This window comes from Solanum pennellii, chromosome 3 (genome assembly GCF_001406875.1).
Source record: "Solanum pennellii chromosome 3, SPENNV200".
In the NCBI taxonomy this organism is placed as follows: domain Eukaryota; kingdom Viridiplantae; phylum Streptophyta; class Magnoliopsida; order Solanales; family Solanaceae; genus Solanum; species Solanum pennellii.
The window spans coordinates 60801673-60815698 of record NC_028639.1 but is presented as its reverse complement, the minus strand read 5'-3'; the positions used below and the strand labels follow the sequence as shown (position 1 = coordinate 60815698).

The 14026-nt window shown below is 31.9% G+C and overlaps 1 pseudogene; it reads left to right on the top strand.

Moving 5' to 3' along the window:
• The first annotated feature begins 7814 nt into the window (after positions 1 to 7814).
• Positions 7815 to 11158, top strand: LOC107013539 (annotated as a pseudogene).
• The last annotated feature ends 2868 nt before the right edge of the window (positions 11159 to 14026 follow it).

Here is a 14026-nt window from a genome sequence, read left to right as displayed (position 1 = left end):
GACGGTCCGTCCTGCCATTCCGTTACGAAGTTCAGAGAGTCGATTTTAGTACCCAAATTTCAGAATTCTAAGTATTTTGGAACGAGACCCCCTCGACGGTCCGTCGTGCCCATGACGGTCCGTCGTGGGTTCCGTCGTCTCAGCCAGTTTTTTTTTTGTTCCAGAAATAAAATCTGCAGCTCAAAACGACTAAACAGGTCGTTACAGGTTCCACACATTTTGAAAGTTTACTTAAAAAACATCTGTACTCAGGTTTTAATTTGTCATAATTCAGAAAATTATCCATTGGATGTTTGGTGTTACTATGTCTCTTAGTAATGGCATAATCTTTCATCCAAATTGGCTCTTTGATGCTTCTTGAATTTCTTCTAATATGAGAGTCAACTTGTGATGGTACTGCAGGAATATTTTCAGAAACTTCCACTGTTGGACTAGGCTCAGGCATCTGATCTACTCAAGAATTCTCAATCTCAACATTCTGATTATCTTCATTGACTGTGATAGTATCTGCAGGCTCCCTATTATCTTCATTATCAATCTTATCCTCAACAACTTGACTTTCTACTTTCTCTAAAGGTGAACCATGCACAACAACTGAGGAATCAAGTTGAGGTATTACCTTAGCAAATGAAAAAACTTCTTCATGAAAGATACATCTCTATTCACATACACCTTATTATAATGGATGTCCAATAATATATAACCCTTCTGTAGTTCTGAATACCCTAAGAGAATAGCAGCATTATCTCTTGCTGAAAATTTATCCCCTTTAGGCACTGTTGTAGCATAGCAAAGACAACTTGTGACTCTTAGATGAGACAAACTTGGTTGTTTACAATGAAGTAATTCATAGGGACTCTTGTTAGAAATAGCTGATGAAGGTAATCTATTAATTAAGTACACTGCAGCCTTGATGCAATAACCCCAAAATCTGATAGGTAAATGAGCTTGAAATCTGATAGCTCTAGCAATATTAAAGAAGTGTATGTGCTTTCTCAACCACACCATTTTGTTGTGGTGTTTGAGGACAACTACTTTGATGCAATACTCCTAGATGATTGAACAAATCTCTACATTTTGAATTAAGAAACTATGTGCCATTGTCAGATCTCACAATTTTGACATGAGAATCAAACTGAGTCTTAATCATTAAAAAGAAATTTTTGATAGCCACAATGATTTCAGATTTTAACTACAACAAATGAACCCATACAAATCTACTATAGTCATCTACTACTGTCAAGAAGTAATGCTTTCTATCTAGAGTAGGGGTCTTATAAGGTCCCCATAGATCCATATGAACAACATCAAACATCATGGATGCTCTAGTAGTACTAATAGGAAAAGTAAGTCTAGTTTGCTTGGCTAAAGGACAAACAGGACAATGTGTATATACTTCATCACCTTTACTGCTTGTAGCTAATTTGAGATGTCCCAATATTTGTTGAGATGGATGTCCTAACCTTCTATGCCATAGATTTATGTCCTGTATTGTAGCTCCTGCAACTACTAATTCCTGAGCACACCTTATTTCCTCCTTCTGTTTAGATGTAAAGTCAACCTTAAAACTGTATAATCCTCCTTCTTCTCTACCAATCTCCTTCACCCTGCCACTGCAGAGGTCCTGAAACACACAAAAGTCAGGATAAAATGATACAAAACAGTTTAGTTCCCTTGTAATCTTTGACACTGATAACAAACTGAATTGAAATCTGGTACATGCAAGACACTTCTAGCCACTTCACTGTCAAATATAGGTGTTTCACCAATATGACTAACTGTAACCTTGTCACCTGTTGGAAGATGAACTTGATTCTTTTGTGACTTGGTTAATTCATGTCTCCTAGTCAGTAATTGTTTGTTTGCAATGATATGATGAAATGCACCTGAATCAACAATCCAATCTTGAATAATAGAATTTGTCATTAAGCAAGTAGTAATACCTGTCATATTGACTTGTTTTGTCTCTTACACATCCCTGTTTAACATCTCCATTATTTGTTTGTACTCCTTCTCAGTAAATGTTTGTCCCATTGGCACCTTTGGCAGGTTACTGTTTTCCACCTGACTAGTTGATGCAGTATTAGGATGATCACAGTGGTCATTAGAGATATTGTTTGTTGACTGATATCCTCTTCCATATCCACCAGTATTTCTTGAACTTTGTCCTCCGTAGCCATTGAATTGATTTGTCTTGTACCATTTCTCATGTTTCCATTCCCATTTCCATAGCCTGGTTTCTTCCTTTGTTTCCAGTCACTTGGATATCCAATCAACTTGTAGCAGTTATCCTTGGTGTGACCAAGGAAATGATAGTAATCACACTTCTTCCCTTTGTAGTGTTCCTTTCCAGTTCCCTGATTCCTGTTTACATTCATCGCCATTGAACTTGGCTTCTCAATTGCATTAGCCATATAACTTGAGTGTTGGATCTCATCCTCTATAATCATAACATAAGCTTGATTCATAGATGGTGTAGTCCCTTTAAGTAGTATCTGTCTGCGAGCCTGATCATATGATTCATTTAGGCCACTCAGAAATTGAATCAATCTCATCTGCTCCAGATGATCATTATATACCTTCGATTGAGTACAAGCACCACATGGATTTGGAACTATAGCATCGTATTCATTCCACAGTGTTTTTAATTTTGAGAAGTAATGAGATATAACATTTGTAACTTGTGAAAGAGTGGTGATATCTCTATGCAATTGATAGATCCTTACTCGATTTACCTTGTCAAATCTTTCCTTGAGATCATTCCATACTGAGAAAGAATTTGTGGCATAGACGATACCACTATGAATCTCTTCACTAACTGTGTTCATCAGCTAAGACAACACAATCGCATTGCAAGTTTCCCATTGCTCATGCAGTTCTTCTCTGTACAAAGCTCTGGTACATGCACTAGTTACAAAACCATACTTTCTCTTCCCTAGTAGTGCAATCCTCATCGCCCTACTCCAAACTCCATAATTCTCAGATCCAATCAACTTAATTGGAAACACAGCACTTGAATTGTCTGAATTTCCAATGAATAAAGGATCATTCTGGTCTATCTTCACTCCCACCATTTCAACAGATCTTTAAGCTACAAATTTTCACCAACTAGTAGAGATCTAAACTCAACTAACTCCACATACTACTTTGCTCTGATACCATGAACAAAAGGCAGTGAGCATTCAAGCTCACAATTCCATTGAAGAACCTTTAGAGAGAAAGCTAGAACATGAAGAAGAGAGAAGAGGAAATTTTGTATTGATCTGTTAAACTCCTTACATGTGAAATCCTTTCACTGCTTATATAGCAATCAGAAGCAGAGAAAGGATGTACAAAATATCTACTAACTAATTTTTATCAGCACGATAAACGAGGCAACAAACTAGTTTAACTACTAATCTAGAAAATACAAAATAGACCTACTAACTAACTTTTGAATTGTTAGTTATTTAACTAACTAATATTCATTAACTGCTTTTAACACCTTCCGTGGCAGAGGCTACATAAATGGGATGATGATTAATTTTTTTTGGTCGCTATTGTCTTCTAGGGATTAGAAAATCATTTTCTAGGGATTGATTTTTCTCTTTGCTATAGAGTTTTTCTTTAAAATATAAAATAAAATAGGATGGATGTATAACCGATACACAAATCATTTGTACATAAATTTGAAAAAGTGTACAAAAGGGGATTAGTAATAGAGCGTTAGTTGTTCTTTTTGTTTAATTATTTTTTTTACTGCGTTCTTTTAATAAAAAAGAATACTCTTCCTTTTTTTTAAAAAAAAAATCCTTTTTCATGCAACTTTTTTCATGTATTGATATTGTATGAATGTGTATAAATATGTATCGATATTGTATAGATTAATTATGTAACGAACTAATATTCCATAAATGGTGTATAAACGTGAATCAATATTATATAAATGTGTATTGATGTTGTATAGAAAATTATGTGATGTATCGACATTATATATATGATATATAAATGCAAATCAGTATTATATAACTTTGCATTGATATTGTATGATTAGACATGTAGTATCTCGATATTGTATAAATGGTGTATAATTGTATATTAGTATTATACATATAATATGTTCATATTTATTTAATTATCATGTTCCACTTTCATAAATTAAAAAGATGACATAAATCTTCATTTTTTCCCAAAAAAAAATTTAATTACAAAAAGAATTTTTTTTTCAAAATAGAAACAACAAGAAAAAAATGCAAACAACAATTTTTTTAAAACAACAGAGCCAAAAAAGAAAAAGAAATGAAAGATTAAAAAAGAAGACCAAATGGCCAAATATGTCGACTAGCCATTTTTTAAACCAAATAGCCGAGTGGCTACTTTTTGTGTAATTATTTTTTTTCAATGGACACTTTGCATAATTTTTCATTCGGTAGAGTTCAAAAATACCCTTTTTAACATATTAGAATTATTAAGAAATATAGTTTTTTCACTAATTTAAATTTAAAAAGCTTAATATTTAGAAATGGTTTATAAATGTCTTTCCTTCTACTTATTGACTTAAATACATTTAATGTATAGAAATAGTTCAATAATGGCCTCTTTTACCTATTGGATAAAAATATCTATTAAAAATGGTTTAATTTTATCCTCTTTTTGCCTAAAAATATCTCTATCAAATATTAAATACTATTTAATATGCCCATATTTCGTGCTATCTTAATATATTATATAAATAAATATAACATTTCTACATTGTCAAAAAAAAAATTAAAATTTCTTTTTAGCCGTAAAATTTGATAAATTAATAAATTAAAAGTCAACTTTGTAATTTATTTTTACTTCTATTAGCATCTTAGTTATATATTGTTTCCCATTATCTAACAATTCAAATCTTTTAAATCTGACAAGATTTTTGTGTAAAATAAAAATGTTAAATGATATTGTATTTAAACTTTCACGACAATATTTTTTTTTATAGAACATAAACTTTAATTAATTTTTCTGATAGTTCATATATTTCTTAAAGCAAATACATCTACAAGAAAGCCAATCATATTAGAAAATATTTTCGGATCATTTCTACTATGTTAAAGGGAACATTTATATAATAGGTAGAAGGAAGGACAAATTTAAATCATTTCTAATAGGTTAAGAACATTTTACTCCAAAAGACGAAAGAAAATTATTTTTTGAAACATTTCTAATATCTCCGGTAGGTAGAGAATAAAGACATTATAATCGTTAAGGGTGTTTGTTATCTTGCAAGACTTGCATTAACAACATTTATTTATATATATAACTTTTTCAACAACAACATGCAACAACATATGAACAATGTAATTTCACACATAATTTTCTCATGAAGAGAAAAGGGAGGGAGTACAATTTATTACAAAGTAAAGAGTAATATTCATGGAGTTTTTATCCATGCTTAGTTGGGGCGAAGGATATTAAGGAGAGACTGAGCAAATGTTGGGCAGCATCTGTTGATGCAACAATCCTCATAGAGTGGTCTAACGTCACAGTAAGAGCAGCTGTCCCAGCAATACTCAGAGCAAGACTCTGCATTTGCACAGACTGTCATGAATATGAATACTAGCATCATCATTAAAATATTACAATCAACATATTGTTATTTTTCTTCATCATGCCTCTCTTTTCTATCTCTTTTCTTCTTTAATTTGTGCTTTATATTTTGTCAGTGGAAGGGCTATATGTAGTAGTTCCTAGTTGACGAAAGAAAAAAATAAAGTACTCCTCCCTTCAATTTGTTCTTTTCTATTTTCCTTTTTTATCCGTTTGAAAAAGACGGTACAACATCACACAATTTGCAGTTTTTTAATTTAAAATTATAAGATTTATATTTATTTTTTTTGAAAAAATGACAGAAATCTCATTTTTAAGTTCTCTAATTACCATTATTCCTTATTAGTTTAAAATTTTCCAAAATCCCTCATTTTCGCGCATCAGATTAATATATCAGCGCATCACATTAATATATCTCGCGCATCAGAGTAGCGTATCATGTATAAAATGTACATCAGATTAGTGTATCATGTATAAAATGTAATGTATCTTACTTAACGATTAATGTATCTTGCCATCAAATTAATGTATCAGCGCTAATATTATTGTATTAATTTGAAGGATTTCTATAATTATAAGCTTATAAGGGACAAATGGTTATATAATTTATGTCCTTTGCCCTATTATTTTTATTTCTTCAATGCAAATCAAAAAAGATAAAACAAATTAAACTGGAAAAATACTTCTCTCAAGATTTATAAACATAGTAAATTTCAATCTGATTAATTTTGAGATAAATTTAGAATTTAAATGAAGATTCTTAGGATTAAACATTTAAATATGGGCTCAAAAGTTCAATATAAGTGGTTATATACATGAATGTAATTTTGTTAGGCTCGAAGAACTTTAGCCGCCTCTAGAAGTCTCATTTAGCCGCCACCAAGACCAAAAAGAAAAACACATAAAATGTATGTCAACTAGTCTATATTGTATTTCATGATGAAGAAAATAATCTTTTTTTTATGTTTTGTATTTTATATTTGCTAAAGGACAATTATTGAATAATAAAATTCAACAATAATTGAAGGAAGAGTGTTTGTAAGTTCTTATCAGAAAATCAAATTGCTTGCTCAATTTTTGAGAAATAGTCATTCTTCTTCTTTTTATCTAGTTGCCTTTCTAAATATTTATTTTATTCTTACATGCATTATCGATTTCTATCTTCTTTTTTATACTTCTTTAAAATTATATAAATTCATCTTAGAAAGCAAACTATTTGATTGAGTATATAAACTATTTTTGTTCTATAATGATTTTAATAGAATTTATAACGTTAACGTGATAATCTTATAAATATATATTGATAAAATAAATACAAATATATATACGTAGCGACATGGTGTCCATTCTTTCCTAATATAGCATGTATCTATGATATATATTTTTAACAGCAATTAATACTCTTTGTAAATAGATTTTGCATGTCTCGCATTACAGCAAAATCTTCACCAGTTTTCAAATTTAAATCAACAAAATACCATATGGACTAACTTCAACTATTTTTTGTCTCTATATTAATAACTGCGTAGGCAATGAGATAATTGTGCTGATTGTTTTGTTAGAAATAACACTTATTTTGAAACAAGGAAATATAAGACGGAGAAGGGTTAAAAATGCCCTCAACGTATTCCAAATGGTTCAAAAATGCCCTCCTTCCATCTTTTAGTTTAAAAATACCCTTCACGTTTTTTTAAGGTTTAAAATTGCCCCTTTTTAACAGCCTGCTGACATGGCAAATGATGAATCATTATATTAGACAAATGACTTCATCTTATTGGTCCACCTAAATTTTCATAATCCAGCCCAACGATCCGACCCATCTATGTAAAAACTCAAACCCACCCACTAACCCGTTTACGTTTTAACCTAATATATCCTTGAACTCCATTTTAGCACACGATTCTCAGCCTTTCTTTTTGTAGCAGTCGCCGAGGATGGAAGTTTAAGGTTGAAAATCACAACACCTTCTAGTTATGTTGTTTTGTTACTTCAAGTGTTCACTCAGTTGATTTCATTACCCTGCAACTAAGGTAATGTTTTATTTTTTTTAGATTACAGAGTATTTGAGTATCTATTAAAAAAATATGTATTTTGAATCTTTTTATGCTTTCTTTGTATTGTGTTAGTTGTAGTGGTCCATGTCCCTTTTTTTTATTTATCTGTCTTCATTAATGTAGAGTATTTTTACTGCTTGTGGGGGTCCATGTCTTTTTTCGATTATATGCTTTATTATACATATTATATTTTATTACATTGGGTATTATCTGATGTGGTCTCTCCTTTTTTGTTGTGTTGCATATTGATTCGATTCAAGAATGATTGAAAATGTTGATCTGATTTTTAATTATGGGGGACAATGGTTTCGAAAACCACAATTGCTATACCATAAAAAATTGTTTCACGTTTGGAGAGCTTACGAAGTTGACTTGCTGTCTTACATTGATGTATGTCGAGAATTTAAAGAAAAATTAGTTTTTAGTGAAGTACGACAGCTTCTATTTACAGCCCCATCTGGTGGTTTTTATGTGATCGAGGGGGATGAAGGCATTAGAATTCTTCAGAATATACTATCTGACAATTTCAAGGTAGTGAACTTTTTTGCTGTAGATAACTCTGAATAGGAGCTTGGGTTAGTTCCAAACATTAGTCGTTACCATAAAAGTGACAATGTTATAGAAGTTGGAACAGATTGTGATAGTAGTGAGGAAGAGGAAAATGGTGAAACTATGTCTAGTGAATATGATAGTGAAGAGCTGGAGATTTATAAAAAGCAAAAACAACTTGATATCAATGAAACGTTAGACAAGTACAAGGATTTGGAGTATGGTATGACCTTTAGCAATCTCAAAGAAGCTAAACAAGTTATTGACTTCTATGCTGTTGCAAATAAGAGGGATATTAGAGTAAAGAAAAGCGACAAAGGTAGAGTTACTTATTGTTGTGTTCTTGATTGTCCCTTTCGATGCTCGATTTACAAGGATGGGAGAGATCAAGGTTTTAAGATCAAGACCTTGAATCAGGAACACACATGTTATGAGACTTCTGAGAACAGGAGAGCTAAAGCTGGGATTTTATCTCAATATTTTAAGAAGAAAGTTCAGAATAACCCTACGTTTAAGATTAAAGACATGAAGAGAGTTAAGAGGCTTGTCTTGGACAAATTAGATGGTAGTTACGCTGATGATTATAACAAGTTAGAGGCATACGCATATGAATTGAGGATAAGTAATCCAGGAACTAATGTAGTGATCAATTTGTCAAGAGATGCTATGGAAGAAGGGAAAAGAAGATTTTTACGGTTATATATATGCTTTCAGGCATTAAAGGAAGGCTGGAAAGGAGGTTTGCGACCTTTTATAGGGCTAGATGGCACCTTTTTAAAAGGAAAAAGTAAGGGAATAATGTTGGTCGCAGTGGGACAAGATTCGAGTAACCATTTCTAGCCACTTGCTTGGGCCGTTGTAGATAAAGAAACTAAAAGAACTTGGAACTGGTTTCTGGAGCTTCTGAAACATTCTTTGGACTTAAAGTCGGGTGAAAATGTCACTTTTATATCAAATATGCAAAAGGTATCTTTACTTTAAGTTTATTTCATCTTTTCTTAGTTATTTTTCATCTACATTATTCTGCAACTAATATGAATTTATGTTTTTGAAGGGTTTTTTGAATGTTGTTACTAATGTATGCCCAAAAGCAAATCACAGATGGTGTGTTCGGCATATTGAAGCTAATTGGAGCAAAAATTACAGAAGCGGAGAGTTGAAAAAGCTTCTTTGGTGGTGTGCTTGGAGTAAATATGAGGAGGAGTTCAAAGATCAACTTACAAAAATGGGTAAGTTGAATAAGAAGGTTGCTAAGGCCTTGGTGAGCTATCCACCAGAAAAATGGTGTAGAGCATATTTTGACACAAAATGCAAAAATTTCATGATTGACAACAACTTCACGGAGTCCTTCAACTCATGGATTGTAGAGGCCACACAAAAGCCAATCATAAAGATGCTGGAAGAAATAAGGGTGAAGGTTAGAAAATCTTGCTTTTTTAAATTCAATATAGCTGATATAAACAAGTGCTAATTGTTTAGATTGTGTGCTAAGCTACTGGAATAAGTTGGAAAAATTGATTTAAGCTACTGAAAAGTTTTCAACTTGAGTAATAACAAGTGTTAAAACTTAAAAGTGTTATCATTTTGATTCCAATAGCGTTTTATGATGAAATATTATTCCATTTGATCACGCTTAATGATCAGAATTATAGGTCCTTGTTTTAAGGTGTTTTAAATTTATGTTTTTTTCAGTTCGTGCAACATTAGCTGGTTCATTTTTTTTGTTTTTGATTATTTTTGTATAGGTAATGAACATGTTAAGGAAGCATGAGGCTGAAGTTAAAAGTTGGAAGAATGAGTTTTCACCACATGCAATGCATCTCTTTAATGACTACAAGGTCATTGCCCAACGATGTAAGGTTGAGTTTAATGGAGGTTGTGGATATGAAGTGACCGAGGGTGTGGATAGGCATACAATCAATATAAAACTTAAAAGATGCTCATGCAGAGTATGGGACTTATCTGGAATACCATGTCCTCATGCCATCAAAGCATTTATCCATAAAAAAGTTGACCCTATTGCTGAAATACACTGGTGGTACTCTAAGGAAGCGTATTTGAAGGTATATAAGCACAAGATCGAACCAGTTAGAGGTGAAAACTTTTGGAAGATTGAGACGCACCATGCCATGGAGCCTCCTACTTTAGCTAAGATGGCTGGTTGACCAAAGATGAATAGAACAAGAGAGAAGGATGAGGCTAAGAATAGGCAGGGGGCTTGGTCAGCTTCTAGAAAAGGAATGTTAATGACTTGTGGTTATTGTGGTGAACCAAATCATAACAGAAGAAAATGTCTATTGGTAACAATATTTAACTTCATAAATGGTGTTCCCATTTTGTATCTAACGATCATCATCTAATTTATTTTTTCTTCATGCAGCTCAATGATAAGCACGAGGACGTCTTCCAAGATGAAGAAAACTCTCAAGAATCTCATAATGTGCCCTTGACAGAATCAGATAACACTCAAGAAAGTGCATGTTTCTTCATTCCTGTTCCTGGTTTAAGTCAGATCTCTAGCCAGAGCTCTATTTTCAGAGCATGATTCAGATCCTACTATATATCCTAAAGTGGTGTCTGAAAGTAATTTTAGACTTCATGAGAGACTGAAGAAAATAAATACTGGGACGAGAAATATAACTTTCCAGGGAGATCACAATGGTATATCAATACCGACCAACCTTCCATATTCACCAAAAAAAGTAAGTTGGAAAGGGAAAGAAGCAATGACTTCAAACCAGTTACAAGCTACAAGGGAGAGAAAAATTGGCAAACTAAAGCCTATAGGGGGCAAGGGGATGTAGAATTTGTTTTGTATTTAGTGTCATTAAGTGTTATGTAAGGAGAGAATGAAACAATGACTCCAAACAACTAGTGTTTTTGCTGATTTTTGTACTCTTAATGGTTGTTAGACAACTACAGTATGACTCCAAGCAACTTGTGTTTTTGCTGATTTTTGTATTATTAATGGTTGTTAGACAACAATCGACTCCAAAGTGTTACCTTTCTAATATCAATATGGTTTAGCTATGTGTATTGTTGATTTGTTTTACTTGTCAAAAGTTTATTTTAGTATTATTATGTTTTATGGTTGGAAGTTGCAGAAGAAAGAAACAGAATACCACTCCAAACTAATGAGAAAGACATGAATAACTTGATAAGAAATGTGCAGCAATTTTATCAAGTTAGATTTCTATAATGGAAAACAGAAGCAGATTAATTAAAAGAAGCTATGAACAAACATGAATTTGCATATAATATCATACAAGAAGTTTTGATACACAACAACATACAATACACATGAAAAATAAAATCTTGCCCAGATAGCAGACTGGACTCACCCTTTGAGCGAGTTGTACAACTCTTTCTTTCCGATTTTGAAGGAGAATACAATCTTGTACAACTGATGATACATCACGTAAGCGATATAATTTTGATCAAGAATTTGAGGCTTTAATATTGGTAATAGTATGATCCAAGAACAAAGGATGTATTTCGCGAAATAAGTAGTATACGGATTAGCATGAATTCAAAGGAATGAAAGTTAAGATATATTACCAGTGAAGCATCTCCTCCTTTGCCAAATTTAAGCTATTATAAAAGCTTGCAATGTAATGATGAACATTATTCAACAAAACTATGCAGTTCATCTTTTGACCCCAAAAACATTTTGTTTAACATAAACCTGCCTATCACTAACAAGCTCTATCGAATTCTAGCATGAATCATCTTTTCACATCTTCCTTTGTAGGTTTACATCCATAACGATCTTGTTCTAAATGCTTCAAGAAGATGGAGAAGCTCTTCGATATGGTTGTAACTCATTTCCCCTTCTTGTTCATATTCACTGAAAAGGGTGAAATTCAAGAACATCTCTAGCAATTCAAAAACATATCATAGACTGTTGTTGATAACGCCAACAATTTCCAAGATGGTCCCGGGTGGTTCTGAGTTTGTTATACCTATCTGTTGTACTAAGATCGACGTGGTTAATAATAAAATAGGCATCAACAAGACAACTTCTTGTATTGTCAACAACTTCAAGTATCTTATTATAGAAATAAACTACGTCTTCGCTGCTACTCGATACAAACATTTCAAGGGCTATATGCTTGAAATCCTCTGCTACCTTCAGCTATGCCTTACCATGATGCACTCCATTCAAGTTTTTGACAAGAAATATTTATCCTAAATTGATAAAGTTTTCAAGATAGTTTCTTCAATATATGTCAAACATATTGAATTCAAGAACTCGCTCACAACAGAAGTAGAAAACCTGTAGAATCTCCGTCGGATATTTATCAAAATTCACGTCATAATCAAGTTTGTAGCGCAGCCATGTGCAAGAACATCAACTCGACAATCTTGATGTAGAGAAGAAATTGATTGTTCCAAGTATTGTAGTTCTTCGATCTTTTTCTTCCTGCGATTGACTAGAGAATGGAGAACGTATGAATTGAAGGAGAAGAAGAAAGAAGAGAACTAAAGCTAATGGAAATAAAGGACCCAAAAACGATCGTCGGGTCAATTTTTTAGAAATTGGTTTTTAGACCAAGTGGGTCATAAATTTTGAAATGTTTAAAGAAAATCCATGTCACTTTTTCCATGTCAGCAGACTGTTAAAAAGGGGAAATTTTAAACCTTAAAAAAACGTTGAGGGCGTTTTTAAACCAAAAGGTGGAAGGAGGGCATTTTTAAACCATTTGGAATACGTTGAGGGTATTTTTAACCTTTTTCCCAATATAAGACGCACCATTCCTCTATTAGGTTTTATTTGTCCGGACTTTCTTATCATAAATAGATTTTTCTTTTAGGAAAATATTTTTATAGTATTTTACTAGTCCTATTTTTTGTAGGAAAATGTTTAGGGCTCTATAAATATAGACTTGTTCCTTCTAACTTAATTAGCATTCATAATATAGTCCTAGAATTTTGAGAGTTTTAATTATGTGGCAGAATTTGTGAACCTCTTTGTATTCCGAGTGAATTGGTTGAGATTATTTAATTCTCTCTATATTTTGAGCTCTCGTTTTTATAACCTCATGTTTGTGGTTGTTCATTGATAACTAATGCATTCTGTTAAAGAAATTCTAGGATCAGAAAACTCTGTAGGAAAAAAAAATACAAATATCTAATAATATATAATTATTGCCGTCTTATTAAAAACCTTATCAGAATCGTCTAATAAAATATAACTTTGATTAATGAAAGAAATACAAAACATATTTACTCTTCGTGAATAAAGCAACACATAATTTTTGAGATTGTATTTTCTAGTTTTGTATTGCGAACTAATCATATGTTAAAGTAATAACAAATGTCTTTATGGTCAAATCTTTCAAATTATCGTTTGAATTGATTGATTGCTCATGTGAATCTCGTTATTTATGTAACAACATAATATGACAATTATCCCCACATTTAATAAATAATTTATTTGAGATCATATTTTATGTTGGATGATATAAATGTCGTATAACTTAAGAAAATCTTGATATTTGTGTAAACAAATCCATATTAATATTTTTGTTTTGCATCTTTAATTGATCTCATTTCATTATCTCATGTTATGTTTAATCCGTCAGAAACCGCGCTTTGCGGGTCTTATTAAGTGCCTAACATTTATTTAAGAATTTAACTTCAATCTCAAAAACTTTGGTTTAAATAAAATATTTTTCCTAAAATTACCTTTCCTAAATTTTCTAAATTAAGTGGTTATATTTTTAAAAATAAAATTGCCAAAGTCATGAAAATTTTGACTTAGTGTACGATTCACACTTTGGTGATGAACTGGAATTCTTTTTTGGCATATATATAAAAGAACCTTTACGGAACAAGAGAAGTCATTTTGAAAAAGT